Source organism: Pan troglodytes, chromosome 1, assembly GCF_028858775.2.
Source record: "Pan troglodytes isolate AG18354 chromosome 1, NHGRI_mPanTro3-v2.0_pri, whole genome shotgun sequence".
NCBI classification, from domain to species: Eukaryota; Metazoa; Chordata; class Mammalia; order Primates; family Hominidae; genus Pan; species Pan troglodytes.
Genome location: NC_072398.2, coordinates 82449554 through 82472015, shown reverse-complemented (window position 1 = coordinate 82472015; position 22462 = coordinate 82449554). Strand labels below are relative to the sequence as shown.

The following is a 22462-nucleotide window of genomic DNA, read 5'->3' as shown; positions in this document are numbered from 1 at the left end:
AAACAATAAATAAAATACCTAGGAATACATTTAACCAAGGAGGTGAAATATATCTACAAGGAAAACTACAACAACTAATGAAAGAAAATGAAGATGATACAAACAAATGAAAAAACATTCCGCGCTCATGGATTAGAATTTATATCGTCAAAATGACCATATTACCTAAAGCAATCTACAGATTCAATGCAATCCCTATCAAAATACCAAGATTGTTCTTCTCAGAAATAGAAAAAAACAATTCCACAATTCATGAGGAATAAAAAAAGAGCTCAAATAGCCAAAAACAATTCTGAGCAAAAAGAACAAAGCTGAAAGCATCATGTTACTTGACTTCAAAATATATTGCAAGGCTATAGTAACCAGCAGGGTATTAGTATAAAAATAGATACATAGACCAACGAAACAGAATAGATAATCCAGAAATAAAACCAGATATTTACAGCCAATTGATCTGTGACAAAGTTGGCAAGAACTTATTTTGGGGAGAGGACACCCTTTTCAATAAGTTGTGCTGGAAAAATTCAACAGTCACATGTAGAAGAATAAAACTGGACCCCTATGTCTCGTCATATTAAAAAAATCTAAAATCTATTGCAATCTTAAACATAAGACTCAAAAGTATAAAAATATGAGAAAATCTAGGGAAAAAATCCCTGAACATTTGTCTAGGCAAATAACTTACAACTAACAGCTCAAAAGCACATTCAACAAAAACAAAAATAAACAAATGGAGCTTAGTCAAACAAAAAAGCTTCTTCACAGCAAAAGAAGTAATCAATAGAGTGAAGAGATAATCTGTTGAATGGGAAAAAATATTTGCAAAGTATTCACCCAACAGGGGACTAATATTCAGACTATACAATGAACTCAACAGGAAAAAAATCCCATTAAAAAGTGGGCAAGGGACATAAATTGACATTTCTTGAAAGAAGACATACAAATGGACAACAGGTATAAGAAAAAATGCTCGACATCACTGATCATCAGGGAAATGCTACTCAAAATTGCAATCAGATATTATCCTACCCCAGTCAGAATGGCTAGTATTAAAAATAAATAACATGTTGGCAAGGATGTGGAGAAAGGGGAACTCTTATACACTGTTGGTGGAAATGCAAACTGCTACAGCCACTATAGAAAACAGTTTGAAGGTTTCTCAGGAAACTAAAAATAGGATTACCATTGCACCCAGCAATCTCACTACTGGGTATCTACCCAAAGGAAAAGAAATCAATGTACCAAAAGGATATCTGCACTTGTTTGTTTGTTTCAGAACTATTCACAAGAGCTAAGACAATGGAATCAACCTAAATGTCCATCAAGAGATGAATGGATGAAGAAAATGTGGTATATATACAAAAGGAAATACTATTCAGCCATAAAAAAGAATGAAATAATGTCATTTGCAGAAACACGGATGGAACTGGAAGTCATTATCTTCAATGAAATAAGCCAGGCACATAAAGACAAATATCACATGTTCTGACTTATATGTGGGAGCTAAAAAAAATTAGAACACATAGAGGTAGGGAGTGGAAAAAATAGATAATGGAGACTGAGAAGGGTGAGTGATGTGGGGAGGATAAAGAGAAGTAAGTTAAAGAGTACAAACATACAGTAAGATAGAAATAAATTCAATGCTTGATAATAGATTATTATATATGGGATTATTATATTTAACAAAAATATTTTGTACTCAGATGATGCACACCCTGAATACCATGTCTTGATCACTGTGCATTATATACATGTAACAAAATTTCTTATGTGCCCCATAAATGTGCGCAAATTTAAAAACATTACTTGGGGGTGTTGGTGGTAATCAATTTAGTTCAGCATAATTATTTGACTGTATGATTTTCAAGTTACTATAGGCAATTCAAATTTTCATGGGAATTTTAGAGCATATTAATGATACAGCAAATGAAACTTTATAGAATTTTAGTTAAATACCATTTTAACAGGTAGATATATCGTTTTGTGTGTAAAGACATTTTTGGAGAATCTTTGGGACTAAATATGTTAAATTCGGGGACATGTGTTAAGTGATTTTTGTAGATTGTATTAAATGGAGCAAAGGAGTCAAAATCAGTGGGAAAGTTGTGACATTGTCATTAAATTGATAAATGTATATGTATACATAATTATTAAATATATGCTTTTCATAAAGGTGGCTGTGGGAGATAGTCCATGGGGCACTCATGGTCTCACTATGGAAATTCATGTAAGTGAGGGGATCTGGAAGTACCTTGAATTGGACTGATAGTGATTTTAAATGAAATCCTGGAAATAACTCTATCATTCTGTGATAGTGCCATGGTCTGGACCATTGGTTGAAAATTCTGCATTAAATGTTTCTCCATTGAGTTCAAAGATTCGATAAGATTCCTGAGTATGCCTATGTAGAGCAGAGCTTTATGTCTTCTTACATTTTTACAAGTGTTTTCTGTGATTTTGCCATCTACCACAACCACAGCTTACGTACAGTTGAAAACTGTCCAGTATTCATCTGGCTGGACTTATTTCTGTATTGCAACAGACCCCACTGTGATCGCTGAAAAATTGGCAGAAGTGTTTTTCATGTACCAGAATAACTCATCAAGGAGACCATTGTTTCAGAAAAGAATGTCCAAAAGATATGGAAAAGGTAAATTAGAGCTATTTCCATATGTGGAGCAGCAACTTAAAAGGAAAATCTGCTAATATCCTTCTAGAATATTCCTACTATAAAATCCCAAGACTATGCCACCACTTCTCGGCTTTGGATTTCTATTTAATGTTATTTATAAATCAAATGCTAAAATAATTTAATTTATCATGAATCTAGTTCTAAAGTATCCTTGAAATTTCCAAGTCAAGGCAGATTACATTAGCAAAGAACTTCAAAGAAGAAGCACAATACCATATGTTAACTCTTACATGATACCCTCTCTCTTTAACCACAGTTGCACCCTGTCTACTGGTGGTCAGAGTCTCTAGGAACAACTCTGAAAGCAGAAGGTAGTAAATAATGTCTTGAGGACTAAAGATTAGTTTGGCTTTATCAATGAAACTCATGTTTATTAAACATACATGGAAAGGAATTCCTCTTTTAAATAAAAAAGGTAAAATTATTATTATTTATTCATGTGATTTATTACAATAAGATCTACAGTTTTTATAAGAATATTATGTCATATCTTTGAAAATAAAATTTTCTAATAAAGCAGAACTGGAGGTCTATCAGAATCTCTTGTGGTACTTTTCCAAACTACAAGAGATTTTCTATCTACTTTACTCCTCAAGAAATTTTGATTTAGCTAGACAACTTCTAAGTAGTCTGTCCATATTATTGATGAATTCATTTCAAGAGTGAAGTTGTTAGTACTAACACCAAGACAAAAGGCAAAACCAGGACTAGTCTAGGTAAACCAGGACATGTAGATACTTAGCTTTAAATCCCTTTTGAATTCCAAGGGAGTGGTTCTCAACTCTGTCTGTACATTAAGATCAGCATGACTACCTCTTGAAAATACCAATCTCTGGTCCCTACCAGAAAAATGGAGTCAGATTTTTGGGTGTGAGGAACAGTTATCAGTTCTCTAGGTTATTTTTATGTGCAGCCAGAATAGCCCACAGTTCTAGGAAAGCCAAGAACAAACAAGAAAGCCTAGCAAGACCTTAAGGAAGAAAAGTTTATGCTATTCATGTAGTGCTATACTGATCAGGATAGGAGATGCCTTGCTGCAATAAAATCCCCAAATCTCAATGCTCTAACACAACAAAGGTTTGTTTTTCTCTCATATCATAGTCTAATGTTATTCAAGATGCCCTCCCTGATGGCATGCACCAAGCAGTGACTCAAGGACCCAGGCTTCTTCTGAAGGGTATCACTTCCATCTTAAACTAATGGCTTCCATTGCTGAGATAGATGGAAGAGGTAGGGAGAGAATAGATAAGATGAGGGGTTGTCATGCTCAGGCATGGAGTACTTGCATCACTTCTGTACATATCCAGTTGGTCCAGACCTAGTCACATGGCCACAATTTAAGAGCAAAACAAAACAAAACAACAATCCCTAGGAAATATAGTCTTCCTGTGTGCCCAGGAAGAGGAAAAGGATGTAAAATTTTAATAAATACATTGCATTGCCTGTCACAAGTACTTGGAAATCTTTAGAATTGACAGAAAAGTCTGAATTCCCATTCCTCCCTCCAGATATTTATTCAGTCTCTCTTCCTATGTTTTTCCCCTCAACCTATTCCTTAAATATGGGAAAATCCCAGGCATTTGTCTTTTGTTCTCTTCTCACTTTGCATCCTCTCCCCTAGGTAAACACATCCTCTCCCATGACTTAACATTAACACTATTTTACTGATAATTCTCAAAACTATGGCTTTAGCCCTGACCATTCTTTGGCGATCAGTCCCATTCTTCTCCCTGCCTGTGGAACAGACACCTGAATGCCTGGCAAGCTTCCCTCAATTTAGCATGTGCAAAAGTGAACTTAGTCTCAAGTAATGTCACTTTCCCTTCAATCCTATTCACCTTAAATCATCCCCCGAATCTCTCTTTCCCTGCAGCTGCAAATCCACTTTATCACCAAATATTGTTTGTGCAACTTTAGGAGTTTTTCTGTGGTCCATACCACCAGACATTCTTGCCTCATTTTATTGACTTTGACCGCAGTGGTCGTGTGTACTTTATTTCATCAGCCTTCTACCATGAATTTTGTCATCACCACTAATTACTCCACATATGAAATCTTAAACTTTAAATAAAAATTCTATTATAATTTGGCTTTCTAGCCTTCCAACTCCTTCTGTGACTCCCACTACATCTACTCATTACCTTATCAAGGCCTTGTCCTTTTACTCACTCCTTATCAGTCACCTTCTATGCTCACTGTCTCCATACCCTATCCGGACCCTGTGATACACCACTTGATACATCACTTCACTTACCTACTCCCATGTACCCATCATTCTACACCTTGGATCAATATATTTGAATATAATTTCCAGTAGGGCACAAAACATCTGTTTTGGTAACAGCTTTATCTCCAGCATCTAGACTAATGTCTAACACATTGTAGGCATCCAGTAAATGTTGGGTGAATAAGTGAATGAATAAATTCTGAAATTTGTTTTATCCATTCCAGCACCTGACATGCTAAGATTGTTCATTGAAAATTAGTGCCATTACATTTTTAAGGTTTCCAACTCCAGGCAGACCTTTTGGTTTATCTTTGATCTGCTCTGGGTCCCATTTTCTTGAATAAGTATTCCAAAATCCTTATAATCCTCAGACTCCCTGCTCCATACAACAACAACAAACCCTAAGAAGTACAGTCTTCCTGTGGGCTCGGGGAGAGGAAAAGGAAATAGAATGTTTAATAAATAGATTGCACTGCAAATTCAAATTTGAACCCTTCAAGTTCCAATCTTGCACCTATACACTTGTCTGTGCGTTACTTCTGAGGTATCTTTCAGGAGATTTCTTTGTTTGTTTGGGTTTGTTTTGGGTTTTATGGGGGCAAGTAATTGAATCTGACTCTTGTTGGCTTATTTATATGGGGATATTAATTGGAAAGCTGTTTCAGGATGAAAAAGAACACAGAAGTTCTGGTTAAGGAAAAGCAGGAACCAGAGTAATTCCAGGAGACCAGATAATGGAATCACTGACCTCTCCAATTGCCTTTCTGAGGAGCCTCCTTATTTTTCCCTCTACCCCAGTAGATATGATGGATGTATGTTTGATCTCATACTTGCTGCAAGCCTGAATTCTATCTGGCCTTTGTTACTCAAAGTTTACCTCAATTTTATCTTTTTCAGTCATGAGTGAGAATTTTTTTTCTCAATTTTTCATTTCCTGAATTCTGGGATTCTCTCTAGTCCTTTTTATTATTGTTTGAAAGAAAATCAGTTCTTTCTGAGCTCATCTATTTCTTTAATACCTTATCAGTTGGCAGCCAACTAATACATTAACTAATGAATTATTTTTCCAGACTCTTCCCCTAGAGCTATAAGTATATTAAATATAATATCTGCCTTCTATCATAACAATAGTTCCACAAAAATATTATTTAGTTCATAACACAGATGGTCATTCTGCCAGCCTCCATATCGGTGTCCTTACCATCTGCTAGCTGAATACTAAGCCAATACCACATATTTTAGGATTTTGTTGCAGCAGCACCCAACTTCCAAGTACCATTTTCTGTAACAGTCAGAAAGTTTAGGTTAAAGCTTCAGTAACAACTTCAAAATTTCATTAGCTTAAAACAAGATTTATACCTTGTTAAAAGGAATTGAAGCTATCTCATTTATGCTTCATGTCATCCTTACTCTAAAATCCAGGTGGACAAAGCAGTCACTAACTGTAGCACTCAACATTTGCAGAGGATATTGTGAGTTGTATACTGGTTCACTGGTCAAAACATGTCACATGGCCATGCTTAACTTCAAAGAGGGTGAAGAAGTGAAATGTGCCAGGTTTCCAGAAGGCAGAGAGCCAGGAATATTGGAAGAACAGCATTAATGACTTCCATGCCATATTTCTTGTTAATCTACTCAAGATTCAAAGACCCAGGAAAGAGAATGAGATCAGCTTAATGGGCTTGGCTGGAACATGGCAGCCCAGGAGTCTGACATTTCCATTGAGACCACACACAATGGAGAAGAGATTGTTTCCCAAAAGGAAACCAGAATGTTTCACCAAAGGGAAATTACCTCTCATTTTACAAGAATGAGAGGTAATGGATGCAGGGTAAACAAACAAACAAACGAAATATTACTACATAAATATTTTCTCTATTGACCTCACAAAGAAAATCCTTCATTCTTTTGAAACAATTCTCTCTCATGTCTCCCTTACAGCCCTCCTCTTGGAAGGTGATGTTCCCCAGAGGTCTTTTTCAGCACTGTTTGCACTTTAAATCCTCTTCCTGGGGATGTCATGGCTTTAACAGGCCCTTCTATGTAGGTGAATATTTTCACTGACCTTGAAATCTATACAATCAACTGCCTACTAGGACACTTTTATCTGTCTGTTACAAAATTATCTAAAATTAAACTCATATCTTACCCTAGTCCAAAATTGCTCTTTCTTCCATGTTTTTTATAATGATTGGTGACACAGATTGCCATTTATTATCTTTCATTCAGAAACTTGCAAGCAATCCTAGACACTTTCCTTACCCAATGTGTTGGCATCTTGTTGATTTTACCTGCTAAACATTTATCAAATCTGTCTTCCTTATTCTCACTACAACTTCCTCAGGTGAGTGTGTGTGTGTGTGTGCATTTGTGTGTGTGTGGTTTGTGTGTGTGTGTGCATGCACATGCACTTGTGTGTGGGGCATGGTATTTTTTGAATAGCCTACTACATTTTCCTTTTCTGGCCTTGCCCTCTTCACTGAGAAAAAAAATTATATTTCAAAGTATTTAATCTGATTGTCATCTCCTACTTTCAATTATCCACTATTTGTAGGAGAATCCCCAACCTCCTTAGTATGGTACATCCCACTCTCCAGTCATGGCTCCCTGCCTCCTCTTCAGTTTCACCTTCTGCTACTTTCCTACCTGCATCTTAGTGCTCACATTTATGAGCACAACATATTCTTCCAGACCTTTATTGCTACCTGCTATGGGCTCCTCTTGAAATTTGATTTTTTTTAGTCTTATTGGAAAATGTGTAGTGGTCTTTCAAAACACAATTCAGATATTAAGACCTTCTCTTTCTTTATATATATATATATATTTTTAATTATACTTTAAGTTCTAGGGTACATGTGCCACAATGTGCAGGTTTGTTACATATATATATATATATATATATATATATATATATATATATGCCATGTTGGTGTGCTGCACCCATTAACTTGTCATTTACATTAGGTATATCTTCTAATGCTATCCCTCACCCGCTCCCCTGCCCCACAACAGGCCCCTGTATGTGATGTTCCCCTTCCTGTGTCCAAGTGTCCTCATTGTTCAATTTCCACCTATGAGTGAGAACATGCAGTGTTTGGTTTTTTTGTCCTTGCAATAGTTTGCTGAGAATGATGGTTTCCAGCTTCATCTATGTCCCTCCAAAGACATGAACTCATCCTTTTTTATGGCTGCATAGTATTCCATGGTGTATATGTGCCACATTTTCTTAATCCAGTCTGTCATTGTTGGACATTTAGCTTTGTTCCAAGTCTTTGCTATTGTGAATAGTGCCACAATAAACATATGTGTGCATATGTCTTTATAGCATCATCATTTATAATCCTTTGAGTATATACCCAGTAATGAGATGGCTGGGTCAAATGGTATTTCTAGTTTTAGATCCCTGAGGAATCACCACACTGACTTCCACAATGGTTGAACCAGTTTACAGTCCCACCAACACTGTAAAAGTGTTCCTATTTCTCCACATCCTCTCCAGCACCTGTTGTTTCCTCACTTTTTAATGATCGCCAGTCCAACTGGTGTGAGATGGTATCTCATTGTGGTTTTGATTTGCATTTCTCTGATGGCCAGTGATGATGAGCATTTTTTCATGTGCTTGTTGGCTGCATAAATGTCTTCTTTTGAGAAGTGTCTATTCATATCCTTTGCCCACTTTTTGATGGGGTTGTTTGATTTTTTTCTTGTAAATTTGTTTGAGCTCATTGTAGATTCTGGATACTAGCCCTTTGTCAGATGAGTAGATTGCAAAAATTTTCTCCCATTCTGTAGGTTGCCTGTTCACTCTGATGGTAGTTTCTTTTGCTGTGCAGAAGCTCTTTAGTTTAATTAGATCCCATTTGTCAATTTTGGCTTTTGTTGCCATTGCTTTTGGTGTTTTAGACATGAAGTCATGACCTTCTCTTTCAATCAAACTCTGATAGAGTCAAACACTCTCTCTTTAGTGCTGCTTCTGTACTTTGTACATATTTCTACTGCATTTATAAAAAGCTGTATTTTCAATCTGTCGTAGGAGGAGCCACAGACAGGAACCCCTCAGACACCGAGTTGTAGAAGGAAAGGGCTTTATTCAGCTGGGAACATCGGCGGACTCATGTCTCCAAAAACCGAGCTGCCCAAGTGAGCAATTCCTGTCTCTTTTAAGGGCTTACAACTCTAAGGGGGTCCAAGTGAGAGGGTTGTGATCAATTGAGCAAGCAAGGAGTACGTGACTGGGGGCTGCCTGCACTAGTAATCAGAACAGAACTGAACAGGACAGGGATTTTCACGATGCTTTTCCCTACAATGTCTGAAACCTATAGATAACACAAGCAGTTAGGTCAGGGGTTGATTTTTAACTACCAGGCCTAGGGCATGGTGCTGGGCTATCTGCCTGTGGATTCCATTTTTGCCTTTTAGTTTTTACTTCTTTCTTTGGAGGCAGAAATTGGGCATAAGACAATATGAGGGGTGGTCTCCTCCCTTAAATCCATGTGTTTGTATGTCTTATCCTCTGCTAGGCTTTGATTTGCTTAAGGGTAAAAGATGTTTTATCATCTCTTTATCTACATTCCCTAGTATAATACCTGGTAAACCAGGAAGCATTTAGCAAGTGTTTTTCAAATAAAAGGAATGAGTCCATTAATTAATTTAATCAATTCAAGTGTAGCAGGAGACTAACAGGTGGTTCTTGATCCGGTAATAATCTGTAGAGAATTAACATAGAAAGAAGTAAATGAAGTCGGGGGAAGCCACATGATTTTATAAGTGGAGGTCAAGGCACACTGTGTACAGCACTCCACCTCAGGGACATACCAGAAGCCAGGAAATTCAGAAAAGAGTTGGTACCAGAGAGACCTCTCTTCCTGTCAGGACAGTTTTCCTGGGTATTTCCAGTTTGTTCCCACATCCAAGTTCCAGGAATCACTGCCCAAAGCATTCAGTATAAGTGTGATGCAAAATGCTTTACATTCTGTATTTACTGTTTGAAAAATTAGATAATGAGCAACCTGGAAACCAAACAATCATCTTAACTAAGGATGAGCAGGTTGATGCATAGTGCTGCTCTTCCCTTCTCCCACTCTTCCCTCCCAAGTTTTTCTTTAAGCACTCAGTCCCTTCTAGGATTGATATGGGATAAGCATGTTTGTCTAGTTGGCATGAAGATAAAGAGCTGAATTGATCCCCTTACCATTACATAATGGCCTTCTTTGTCTCTTTTGATCTTTGTTGGTTTAAAGTCTGTTTTATCAGAGACTAGGATTGCAAACCTGCCTTTTTTTGTTTTCCATTTGCTTGGTAGATCTTCTTGCATCCCTTTATTTTGAGTCTATGTGTGTCTCTGCATGTGAGATGGGTTTCCTGAATACAGCACACTGATGGGTCTTGACTCTTTATCCAATTTGCCAGTCTGTGTCTTTTAACCGGACCATTTAGCCCATTTACGTTTAAAGTTAATATTGTTATGTGTGAATTTGAGCCTGTCATTATGATGTTAGCTTGTTTGGGTAGGAAGAATCAATATTGTGAAAATGGCCATACTGCCCAAGGTAATTTATAGATTCAATGCCATCCCCATCAAGCTACCAATGACTTTCTTCACAGAATTGGAAAAAAACTAACTTAAAGTTCATATGGAACCAAAAAAGAGCCCACATTGCCAAGTCAATCCTAAGCCAAAAGAACAAAGCTGCAGGCATCACCCTACCTGACTTCAAACTATACTACAAGGCTACAGTAAGCAAAACAGCATGGTACTGGTACCAAAACAGAGATATAGACCAATGGAACAGAACAGACCCCTCAGAAATAACGCCGCATATCTACAACTATCTGATCTTTGACAAACCTGACAAAAACAAGACATTAGGAAAGGATTCCCTATTTAATAAATGGTGCTTGCAAAACTGGCTAGCCATATGTAGAAAGAGGAAACTGGATCTCTTCCTTACACTGTATACAAAAAATAATTCAAGATGGATTAAAGACTTAAATGTTAGACCTAAAACCATACAAACCCTAGAAGAAAACCTAGGCAATACCATTCAGGACACAGGCATGGGCAAGAACTTCATGTCTAAACCACCAAAAGCAATGGCAACAAAAGCCAAAATTGACAAATGGGATCTAATTAAACTAAAGAGCTTCTGCACAGCAAAAGAAACTACCATCAGAGAGAACAGGCAACCTACAGAATGGGAGAAAATTTTTGTAATCTACTCATCTGACAAAGGGCTAATATCCAGAATCTACAATGAACTCAAACAAATTTACAAGAAAAAAACAAACAACCCCATCAAAAAGTGGGCAAAGGATATGAACAGACAATTCTCAAAAGAAGACATTTATGCAGCCAAAAGACACATGAAAAAATGCTCATCATAACTGGCCATCAGAGAAATGCAAATCAAAACCACAATGAGATACCATCTCACACCAGTTAGAATGGCGATCATTAAAAAGTCAGGAAACAACAGGTGCTGGAGAGGATGTGGAGAAATAGGAACACTTCTACAGTGTTGATAGGACTGTAAACTAGTTCAACCATTGTGGAAGTCAGTGTGGCAATTCCTCAGGGATCTAGAACTAGAAATACCATTTGACCCAGCCATCCCATTACTAGGTATATACCCAAAGGATTATAAATGATGCTGCTATAAAGACATATGCACACATATGTTTATTGTGGCACTATTCAAAATAGCAAAGACTTGGAACCAAGCCAAATGTCCAACAATGACAGACTGGATTAAGAAAATGTGGCACATATACACCATGGAATACTATGCAGCCATAAAAAAGATGAGTTCATGTCCTTTGTAGGGACATGGATGAAGCTGGAAACCATCATTCTCAGCAAACTATCGCAAGGACAAAAAACCAAACACTGCATGTTCTCACTCATAGGTGGGAATTGAACAATGAGAACACTTGGACACAGGAAGGGGAACATCACATACAGGGGCCTGTTGTGGGGTGGGGGAGCGGGGGAGGGATAGCATTAGGAGATATACCTAATGCTAAATGACGAGTTAATGGGTGCAGCACAGCAACATGGCACATGTATACATATGTAACAAACCTGCACATGGTGCGCATGTACCCTAGAACTTAAAGTATAATAAAAAAAAAAAAAGGAAAAGAAAAAGCTGGTTTATCTGTAAACAAACATTTAGCATTTTAGCTACTTCCATGCATGTTTTACAATTCACAAATCTGAAATAACTTAGATTATTCTTTATGAAACTCTCAAACCCAAGAATAGAGTGATAAAAAGCAACACCTTCAAGATATCTCTAGGGAATCCAAACTTAGGAAAGCATAGGCACCTCACTGGAGCCCTCAGGGTCCCTGCATGGCCTGAGGATAGGTCACTACTCACTCTTGATCTGAATCAACAGATAAATTTTTGCAATCCCAGTCCTTGGAGATTTAGGACATAAGAATCCAGGAACTTTATAGGTAATCATGATACCAATTCTACCCCCAAAATATCTTTCTCAATGGCTGTCTAATTTCTAAAATGTTACCATTCAACTTTTCATATGTTAAGTCTCTCTTTCATTATCAGGCAAAGACCTCCCAACCCCAATTGTGGTAGTCTGAATAATGGCCACCCAAAGACATTTATGTTCTAATCATTGAAACCTGTGGCTATGTTACTTTACATTGCAAAAAGGACTTTGTGTGATTAAGTTAAAGATTTGGGGATGGGGAGATTATCCTGGGTTTTTCAGGTGGGTCCAAAGCAATCATAGGATTCTTAAAAGAGAGAGGAAGGAAGTTGAACGCGAGAAGGTGATGTGACACTGGAACCAGCATTTTACAGCTGAAAAAGATGAGAAAATGAATTCTGTCCCAGACCCTCCACCAAATTTGTGGTGATTTGTTACAGCAGCATATATAAAATGAAAACACCGATTTAAACCACAATCATAATTTACACTTTTGTATCTCATTTCCCAGACTGCACTCTGGAGAATTTATTCTAGAGTACTGTAAATTGAAACCATGGGATTATAAAGTGATTCCTAGCAAGTTATGACAATGCTATAGTCTAATCACCACTGTGGATCAATAGCTTTATTGATTCTCTATGTGAACATATATCTGTAAAGATGGGAACCTTACATAAGATAACAGGTTACTGGATCCAGAAGTTGGGGTGTATGGCATAATAAAGCCCCATCTTTGAGACCATTTAATCCCTCATTAAAGGCTTGGGTAAACAAATTTAGTTTTCTAAAACTCTTTTGAAATAACTTATTTGCTCAGAAAAAGACTTGGCTTTATTTCTGGGTATATACACAAAGGAATATAAATTGTTTTATCATAAAGACACACGCATGTGTATGTTCATTGCAGCAGTATTCACAATAACAAAGACATGGAATCAACCTAAATGCCCATCAGTGGTAGACTGGATAAACGTGGTACATACACACCATGGACTACTATGCAGCCATGAAAAGGAATGAGATCATGTCCTTTGCCGTAATATGGATGTAACTAGAGGCCATTATCCTTAGCAAACTAACACAGGAACAGAAAACCAAATACCACATGTTCTCACTTATAATTGTGAGCTAACTGGGGAAAATAGGTGGACACAAAGAGGGGAGCAACACTCTGTGGGGCCTATTGGAGGGTGGAGGGTGGGAGGAGGGAGAATATCAGGAAAAATAACCAATGGGTACTTTGCTTAATACCTGGATGATAAAATAATCTGTACAACAAACCCCCATGACACAGTTTACCTATATAACAAACCTGCACTTGTACCCCTTAACTTAAAATAAAAGTTAAAAAAAATGACTTCACCTTTTTGCAGCTATTAACATCTCCCAAAGAGATTTTCCTTAATACAATTTTGAAACTTCAGGCATAATGTAAATATGTTAACCCGATATTTTTCTAAAAGAATTTTTCAATAAGGTCACAAGGGAAGGAGTGTGAAGGTCAGTCACTCACACAGGTCAGGTGGAAAGGAATAAAAGAATGGTGTAGAGAAGAAGCACAGAGAAACATGAAGTTAAAAGTTCTGAAAATAATCAATTTGGGTTTTATAGTATTCCATCACACCGACTCTGGCCTATGCCTTCAATTTATCAGAGACTGGGTAGGGCTCGGGAAGTTTTGTTGTTACTGTTTCCTGAGTCCTAACGGTTGGAAGTGGATAGTAGTGCATTCCCAGGTCATGGCGGAATTATAGTACCCTGCCAGGATCTTAATCACCTGAGAATCTAGGAGGTCTGGAACCCTGCAACCCTTCAGAAAACATGCCTGTTCACAGTATGCAATGGATAAACAGGACTAATAGGGGGGAAAAAAAGACATTTTGTAGGTGTATATTAAAACTACCAACTGTCCTCCATTTATTAATCTATTCTAAGGCATATGAAGAGAGGCAGAGGAGCCCTGAGAATATATTTTCCTTCAGAATGTAGGGAAACAATTAAACAATGAGGCAATTCAAAGATCAAGATGAGATTTAAATACTGTATAAAACCTTCACCCATGAAAGACCTTTAAGTGGACAGAATCGCATCTTTTGATTGCTGATTTTATACATCTCTGTTAAGGATAAAAATAAAACATTTTGAAACAGCCCTCTTAGGTGACTGTGGACCAAGGGCACTGAAAACTTTTATCCACCTAGTCCAGACAATATTCCTTCATCACCTTTACACTGAGCTGCTGTATATTGGCAGAAAGTGAATGTCTAACATACTTTCTACTAGAGTCTACTGCTACACCCAGAACTAATGAAACAGTGTGTAGTCCATGATGATTATGTGGATCCTTAATTTCACAAATTTCTCCTAATAAGGTGTGATAGTTAATTTTAGGTGTCACCTTGACTGAATTAAGGAATATGTAGAGAACCAGGAAAGCATTACTTCTGGAAGTGTCTGTGGAGATGTTTCCATAGAAGATTGGCCTATGAGTCGGTGGACCCAGTGGAGAAGCTCCACCCTCAATGTGGGTGGCCAGCATCCAATTGGCTGGGGGCCCAGATATAACCAAAAGGCAGAGGAAAGGCAAATTCTTTTCCCTCTCTCTTGGAACTCAGACACATTTCATCTGCCCTTAGACATCATAAATCAAGCTTCTCCAGGCTTTGGACCTCAGAACTTATACCAGTGGGCCCCTGGTTTCTCAGGCCTTTGGCCCCAAAATAAGAATTAGATCATCAACCTCCCTAGTTCTGGGGCTTTCAGACTTGTACTGAGCCATGCTACCAGCATCCCAGGGTCTCTCATTTGCAGGCTGTTGTGGGACTTCTCAACCACCATAATTAGGTGAACCAATTCCTCCAATAAATCTCTTCCCATATGCCTATATCTATACCTATGACTATATCTACATCTATACCTATATAGATGTAGATAGCCTATTCTATTGGTTCTCTTTCTCTAGAGAACACTGACAAACATAGATTGTGGTTCTGGAGGAACAGAATTTTAAGGATGAGTTTCCTACATTGGTTTTGGAGTTTCTGGGACTAGTCCTGTAATCTGATTAGACCTAAAAACGCTAAGGACTCTACTCCTAATAGTACAGAAAACACTAATAGTCCACGGTGTGAGCTATTATAGAGCTACACAAAATAACTATATTTGATACTGCTTTTTCTTTGAGAGAGAGAGAGAGGGTCTCACTCTGTTGCCCAGGTGGGAGTGCAGTGGCACAATCTCAGCTCACTGAAACCTCCGTTTTCTGGGTTCAAGTGATTCTTGTGCCTCAGCCTCCCAAGTAGCTAGGACTACAGGTGTGAGCCACCACACCTGGCTAATTTTTTTATTTGTATTTTTTATATTTTGGTAAAGACAGTGTTTCAACATGTTGGCCAGGCTGGTCTCAAACTCCTCACCTCAAGTGATCTGCCCACCTTGGCCTCCCAAAGTGCTGGGATCACAGGTGTGAGCCAGCATGTATTTGATACTCTTAATCAACCACTTATAAGAGGCAAGGAACTTGATAACTCTTTATATAATACTTTCAAACATTTGTGGAAAATTAAGGAATATAATGACCTTGGTTGGTTACACCTAATGTCACTGAACAAAGTGGTCAAGCTGGAAGGATGGAGATTATGCATGGTTTCAGCAACATGAACTTTCACTCATCAACAATGACCTGGCTACCTTAATTGCTGAGTATTCAATCTGCCAGCAGCAGAGACCAACACTGAGCTTCTGACATGGCACCATTTCCTGGGGTGATCAGCCAGCTACATCGTGGTAGGTTGATAACATTGGACTGCTTCCATCATGGAAGGAGCAGTGTTTTGTCCTTATTGGAATAGCCACTCTCGATATAAATTTGCCTTCCTTGTGCACAATGCTTCTGTCAAAACTACTATTTGCAGACTTATGGAATGCCTTATCCTCCATCATGGTATTCCACACTTCATTGCTTCTGACCAAGGAACTCATTTCACAGCCAAAGAAGTATGCCATGCTCTTTTTTGGGAGAAGGGTTCATGCTCATGGAATCCACTGATCTTACCATGTACACCATCATCCTGAAGCAGCAGGCTTCATAGAACAGTGCGATGGTTTCTCAAAGTCACAGTTACTGACAGCTAGGTGACGATACTTCGCAGGGCTGGAGCAAAGTTCTGTAGAAAGCTGTATATGCTCTGAACCAGCATCAAATGTATGGAACTATTTCTCTTATAGCCAAGATTCACAGGTCCAAGCATCAAAGGGAAAAAATGGAAGTGAGACAACTCACCATTACTCATAGTAGACCACTAACAAAAATTCCTGTTCTTGCAACTTCATGCCCTGCTGGCCTACAGATCTTAGCCCTGGAGAGAAATACAACAATGATTCCATTGAACTGGAAGTTAAGCCTGCCACCCAGCCATTTTGGCTTCTCATGTCTCTAAGCCAACAGGCTACAAAGGGATTTAAAGTGTTGGCTGGAGTGATTGACCCAAACCTCCAAAAGGAAATTGGAGTTAAGAAAGAGTATGTCTGGAATATAGGAGATCCCTTAGGGAATCTCTTAGTATTACTATGCCCTGTGATTAAGGTGAAAGGAAAATTACAACAACCCAATCCAGGCAAGACTACAAATGGTCCAAATTCTTCAGGAAAGGTTTGGGCCACCCTACCAGGTAAAGAACCATGGCCAGCTGAGGTGCTTGCTGAAGGCGAAGGAAATACAGAACGGGTTGCAGAAGATAGCTGTAAATACTACCTATGACCACATGACCAGTTACAGAAATGAGAACTGTAATTGTCATGAGTATTTTCTCCCTCTTTTGTTAAGAATACATTTTTATGTATTGCATATATACATATATTAAGCAAATATCTTTGTTTCATTCCTCTTTTTTCTTTATGATATAATATGATTTATTGATTTTATATCAGTATTTAAGCCCTGTTAATTTTACTTCATAGTATTTAAGTTATGTGATATCAGAAGAAGAGTAAACACACCCAGGAACTTTACTTCCTCTTTTAGTGAAGGTATTAGGACATTTTTGGCTGTACACAGGATAGTTGTATCATGTTAGCCTGAACTATTCCTTTTTTATTGCCTTTTTGGAGATTAAATATGGTTCAAGGAGATCTGTATAGGTGCCAACTGGACAATGGATGGACTTGTGATGGTTGATTTCAAATATGAACTTGACTAAATTAAGTAACACCTAGAGAGCTGATAAAGCATTGTCTCTGGATGTGTCTGTGGCAATGTTTCTATAGAGGCATGGTATGTGAGTCGGTGGACTGAGTGGGGAAGATCCACCCTCAGTGTGGTTGGCCACCACCCAATTGCCTATAGCTCCAATAAAACAAAAGGCAGAGGAAAGGCGTGTTCTTTTCTCTCTCTCCTAGAGCCAGAACATACTTCTTATGCCCTTGGACACCAGAAGTCCAGGTTCTCCAGCTTCTGGACTCCAGGACTTACACCAGCAGGCCCTCACCCAGGTTCACAGGCCTTCAGCCTCAAACTGAGAGTAATACCATTGGTTTCCTGGGTTTTGAGGCTTTCAGACTTACACTGAGCAATGCTACCAGCATCCCAGGGTCTCCATCTTGCAGATGGCCTGTTGTGGAACTTCTCAGCCTCCACTATCAGGTGACCCAATTCCCCTAATAAATATCCTCTCATATACCTATCTATACCTATATCTTTATATGTGTGTATCTCCTATTGATTCTGTCTCTCTGGAGAATCCTAATAAACAAAGAAAGGAACACGTCACCTAGGTAATGAGAGCAGTGCTTTGTCATCACAGATTCCTGACAAAATTTGTCAAGGGAGCTTCTCTTATGCTAAAGAGCCCCAAAGCGGGGAATTGGAGACAGATCTCCTTCAGAAACGATTTATAACAGTTAAGTGGAAATAGTCTACCTTTATCTGTTGTGATCCCATTCCAAGAAAAAAGGTTGGGTTCTTCTAGGAGCAGGTATAAAGATCCTACCCTTCCATAAATAACCAGTGGCTGGTTAAGTATAAAAGAGGACTGAGGATGGGAAGGCACACTGGCAACACCAAGGTTCCTCAGGAAGTCGAGAGGGCACCTTGGGGGCATCACAGAAAAGAGGCCAGCAAAGAGAGGAGACTGTCTCCTGCAGCTTAGTCACTTGGTACATTAGCAACCCAACCTGAGGGGCTCAGGACAGGAAAATCAACAACGGCACAGCTGCACCCCACAAGAATCCGGGAAGGGGATGATTCCCCTCCTCAAAGACAGTAAGTTAGATGACCCTTCCTTTGTGACATTACAAGACTGTGGTTAGCTGGGTCTACTGAATTTTCTGCCTTCTTCCATCTTCTGCTCCATAAACTTTTATTGCATTGGTTTAACCACTCTTCCAACAGCAACAATATATCCTGAAATTTCAGTAAAAGCTTTGGGAAAGTAAGAATTTTTAAAATAATACTAGAAATCTGGAAAAATCTAAAATGTGCAATATAATGGAAATTTTTGCACCATTAAAATTTATTAATTCATTTAACAAATATTTTTTAGTACTTGGATACAGTTGTCATTCAGTATTCTCAGGAGATTGGTTCCAGAACTCTCTCAGATACCAAAATCCTGGGATGCTCAAGTTTCCTTTTTTTTTTTTGAGATGGAGTCTCGCTCTGTCACCCAGGCTGGAACGCAGTGGCACGATCTCCGCTCACTGCAAGGTCCGCCTCCCGGGTTCACACCATTCTCCTGCCCCAGCCTCCCGAGTAGCTGGGACTATAGGTGTCCGCCACCACACCCGGCTAATTTTATGTATTTTTAGTAGAGATGGGGTTTCACCGTGTTGGCCAGGATGGTCTCGATCTCCTGACCTCGTGATCCACCTGCCTCGGCCTCCCAAAGTGCTGGGATTACAGGCGTGGGTCACCGCACCCAGCCTCAAGTTTCTTATACAAAATGGCATAGTATTTGTATATAACCTACACACATCCTCCCATATACATCCTTCCACATATTTTAAATCATCTCTAGATTGCTTATAATACCTAATACAGGGTAAATGCAATGTAAATAGTTGTACTGTATTGCATATTATTTGTATTATTTTTTATTTTTGTATTGTTATTTTTGTTGTTTTTTTTCTGAATATTTTTGATCCATTTTTTATTGATTCCACAGATGTGGAACCCACGGTTACAGAAAGCCAACTCTGTATGGAAATATATTCACAAAACTGTTAGATGAAAAAGTAGGTTACATGCTATAAGTAGTACATTAAATTTTAAAATACATATAGATTGATAGATATAAATAGGTATGCACAGAGAGAGAGAGAAAGAGAGAGAGATGAAATCCAAAACTATATATACTGTATAATCTCTGGGTTGATGAAATAAGCAATTTTTATTTTTATTTTTTCTTTTAATTTGACATTTATGATTTTCTAAATTTGCAAATATGTATTAACTGTGGGATAGAAAAAAAGTGGAAAACATTCCTGAGTCCATTGTAATAGTTCATAAGCTATAATAACTGTATGTGAATAGGTAATGTTCTAGATATCAAGTGGATATAAAATTTAAGACAGTGGGAGTTTGTTTTACACTGATTAAATTACTTATTAGCTCCGTTTATAAATAAACATAGAATATCTACATTAGAAAAGAAAATAAAACTTCCTTGAAGAAAATGCATGTAAAACTGCTATGGTACAAGCAATATAAATGTATATTTCTCACTGTTTCTAACTAAGTACAAAATGGACACAAAAGAAAATTTAGCATTAAAAGTGAGCATCGGTTTTATTGCCAAAAGGACAAGGTCTTCCCAATCAAGCTGGATTGGAGAATGTGACTCATCCCCATAACTAGAATAAGATTCCTATTTCTTCTCCCCAAACCTAGACTTTGGAAGCTGCCTGGAAGAATAAATTCTTCAAAGCACTCATCTCTAGCCAGAGGCATGGAGGACCACAAGTATACTTCACACCCTGAAGGGCAGAAGAAAGAGGCTAAGTGAGAGGGGGCAGTGCTTCAGGCTTGCTTCAGGTCATCCAATAGACAGCAAACCCTGCCACCTTGTCCATCAGAGAAGCCATTCATCCTCCCACTAAGAGAAGTGAATTAGGGTACAGAGGAAGGAAAAACCAGAATTAATACCCCCAAAATGCACCCCTCCTGGGGGCTAAAGCAGGAATCCCCTCATCAAAACAAGACTGAATTAAGAAGGGCTTGACCTTATGAGTACTAAGCCCACGTCTCTGTCATTGAGTTCCTGTGCTATCCTTTGGCACTATGATGAGGACTCGAAGAGAATGATGATGTCCTTATCTTCACAACATCACTGTCAAGTTGAAGAAGAAATATGGCACACCCGAAATAATGTAATATTATAGAAAACTGTAGTGAAGTTTTAAATTGTGTACTGCCAAGTATGAATGGGTAAAAGAAGGTCAAAAAGAGTTAAAATTGTCAAGAAAAACTTCAAAGAGGCAATAAAACACCTGAGCTTTAACAGCATTTCTCTCAATTGACAGAAATGAGTCTTGATAAATAGATGTAATTGGGTATATATGGAAAAGACTTTCTGAACAAAACGAGTAACAGGCAGGAAGATACTCAAATAAAAAGGTCACATTGTGTTGGGTAGTATAAGGATGACATGCAAGATGGCAGGGTGATGTCAAAGAATGAGCACTAAGATCAAGTAATAGGGTGAATCCAGATTTACCAAGAGCCTTGAAAGCCAGGTAGAGATGTTTAGCTTTGACGCAACAAGAAATGAGTACACTCTCTAAGAAACTGCTCACTACAGCCATCAAAACCAAGAGCCCTAAAATATTTCTGTCAATATACTAAATGGGAAGACAAGGGAAATTGTTGTTTAACAAGTCTGATATTTTCTGTTTCTGGACTGCCATAGAGCAGTGATAAAATACAATTAATCTGACTTAATTAGGTTGAAATAGAGTAATGCCTTATAGAGGCCAGCTTCTATTCTGATTTTGAATTAGGACCCAACATAATATTCCTATGTACAATTCTGGCCAACCTTGAGCATTTTTTAAGTTATTAGTAAGCAGGCTATACTAGAGTTGCCTTTATTATATAAAAATTATATTCTAATAAAATTTAATAGAGTGTACAAAATCTGAGATATAGCTACAATAAAAGATTTTGAATCAGCTGAAATTCATGCAAATTTCGTCTTGATTAAATGAGGCAAATATTTTATGATTCTAATAAAATGACCAAAGGCCTGTTCTCTAAATATATGTATTCCAAAATAAAATAATATAAGCTAGACTAGAAGCAAGCAAACCTCTATCGAAGGAAATGATGATTATGCTAAAATAAAAGGGGACACTGACATGGCAATAAACCTTGATCTTGTCTGCCAAAACAAAACCGAATGTCTTCTTTATTCAACAGACCTTGTATGAGAAAAAAATGCAGTGATTGGCACTGGGGTCAGTGGATTAGATGCCATTAAGAGCTGCTTGGACGAGGGACTCGAACCTGTATGTTTTGAAAAAAGCAATGAGATTGGAGGACTGTGGAGATACGAGGTAATTAATAAACATTCTCATAAACTCTGATGTATCTGTATACTATGAGAGAAGTGTTTTCTTTCTAACTAGGAAATAGAACTCTGATGACATATAACTTAGATATTCTTTAAGTGTTCTTTTCAAAATAGTGATATCTTACATTCATATAAACCTGAAATTTTTTGAAGTGCTTACACAATCCTATTCACTTTTATTCCCCCAACAACCCCATATGGAATACTTAGGGTATCAGTATGCAAATTTTACAGATGAGAAAGCTAAAACTCAGAAATTCTGTATATTTATCCAGCCTCTAGCACACTTGGTAATAAGACTTAAGATCTCCTGAATTCTGTTTCTGACATTTTCCTCTCTACCATAGAATCATCCTCTTTATGTTGCTTTGTGTTGTTTAATGGATGCTGAAAAAACTACCTGTACCAAGAAAGATGTGTGTAATCATGATTATACTCATGCATAGCTTAAAGCAATAGGTTTTATATCATGGATAGTATCCCAGATGAATAGAAGTAAGCGTATTCTTAAAAATAATGT

General features: G+C 37.9%; 1 pseudogene; it reads left to right on the top strand.

The window, feature by feature from the left end:
* The first annotated feature begins 16706 nt into the window (after positions 1 to 16706).
* LOC100611866 (flavin-containing monooxygenase 5-like) overlaps positions 16707 to 22462 on the top strand; it is a 38475-nt pseudogene continuing 32719 nt past the window's right edge.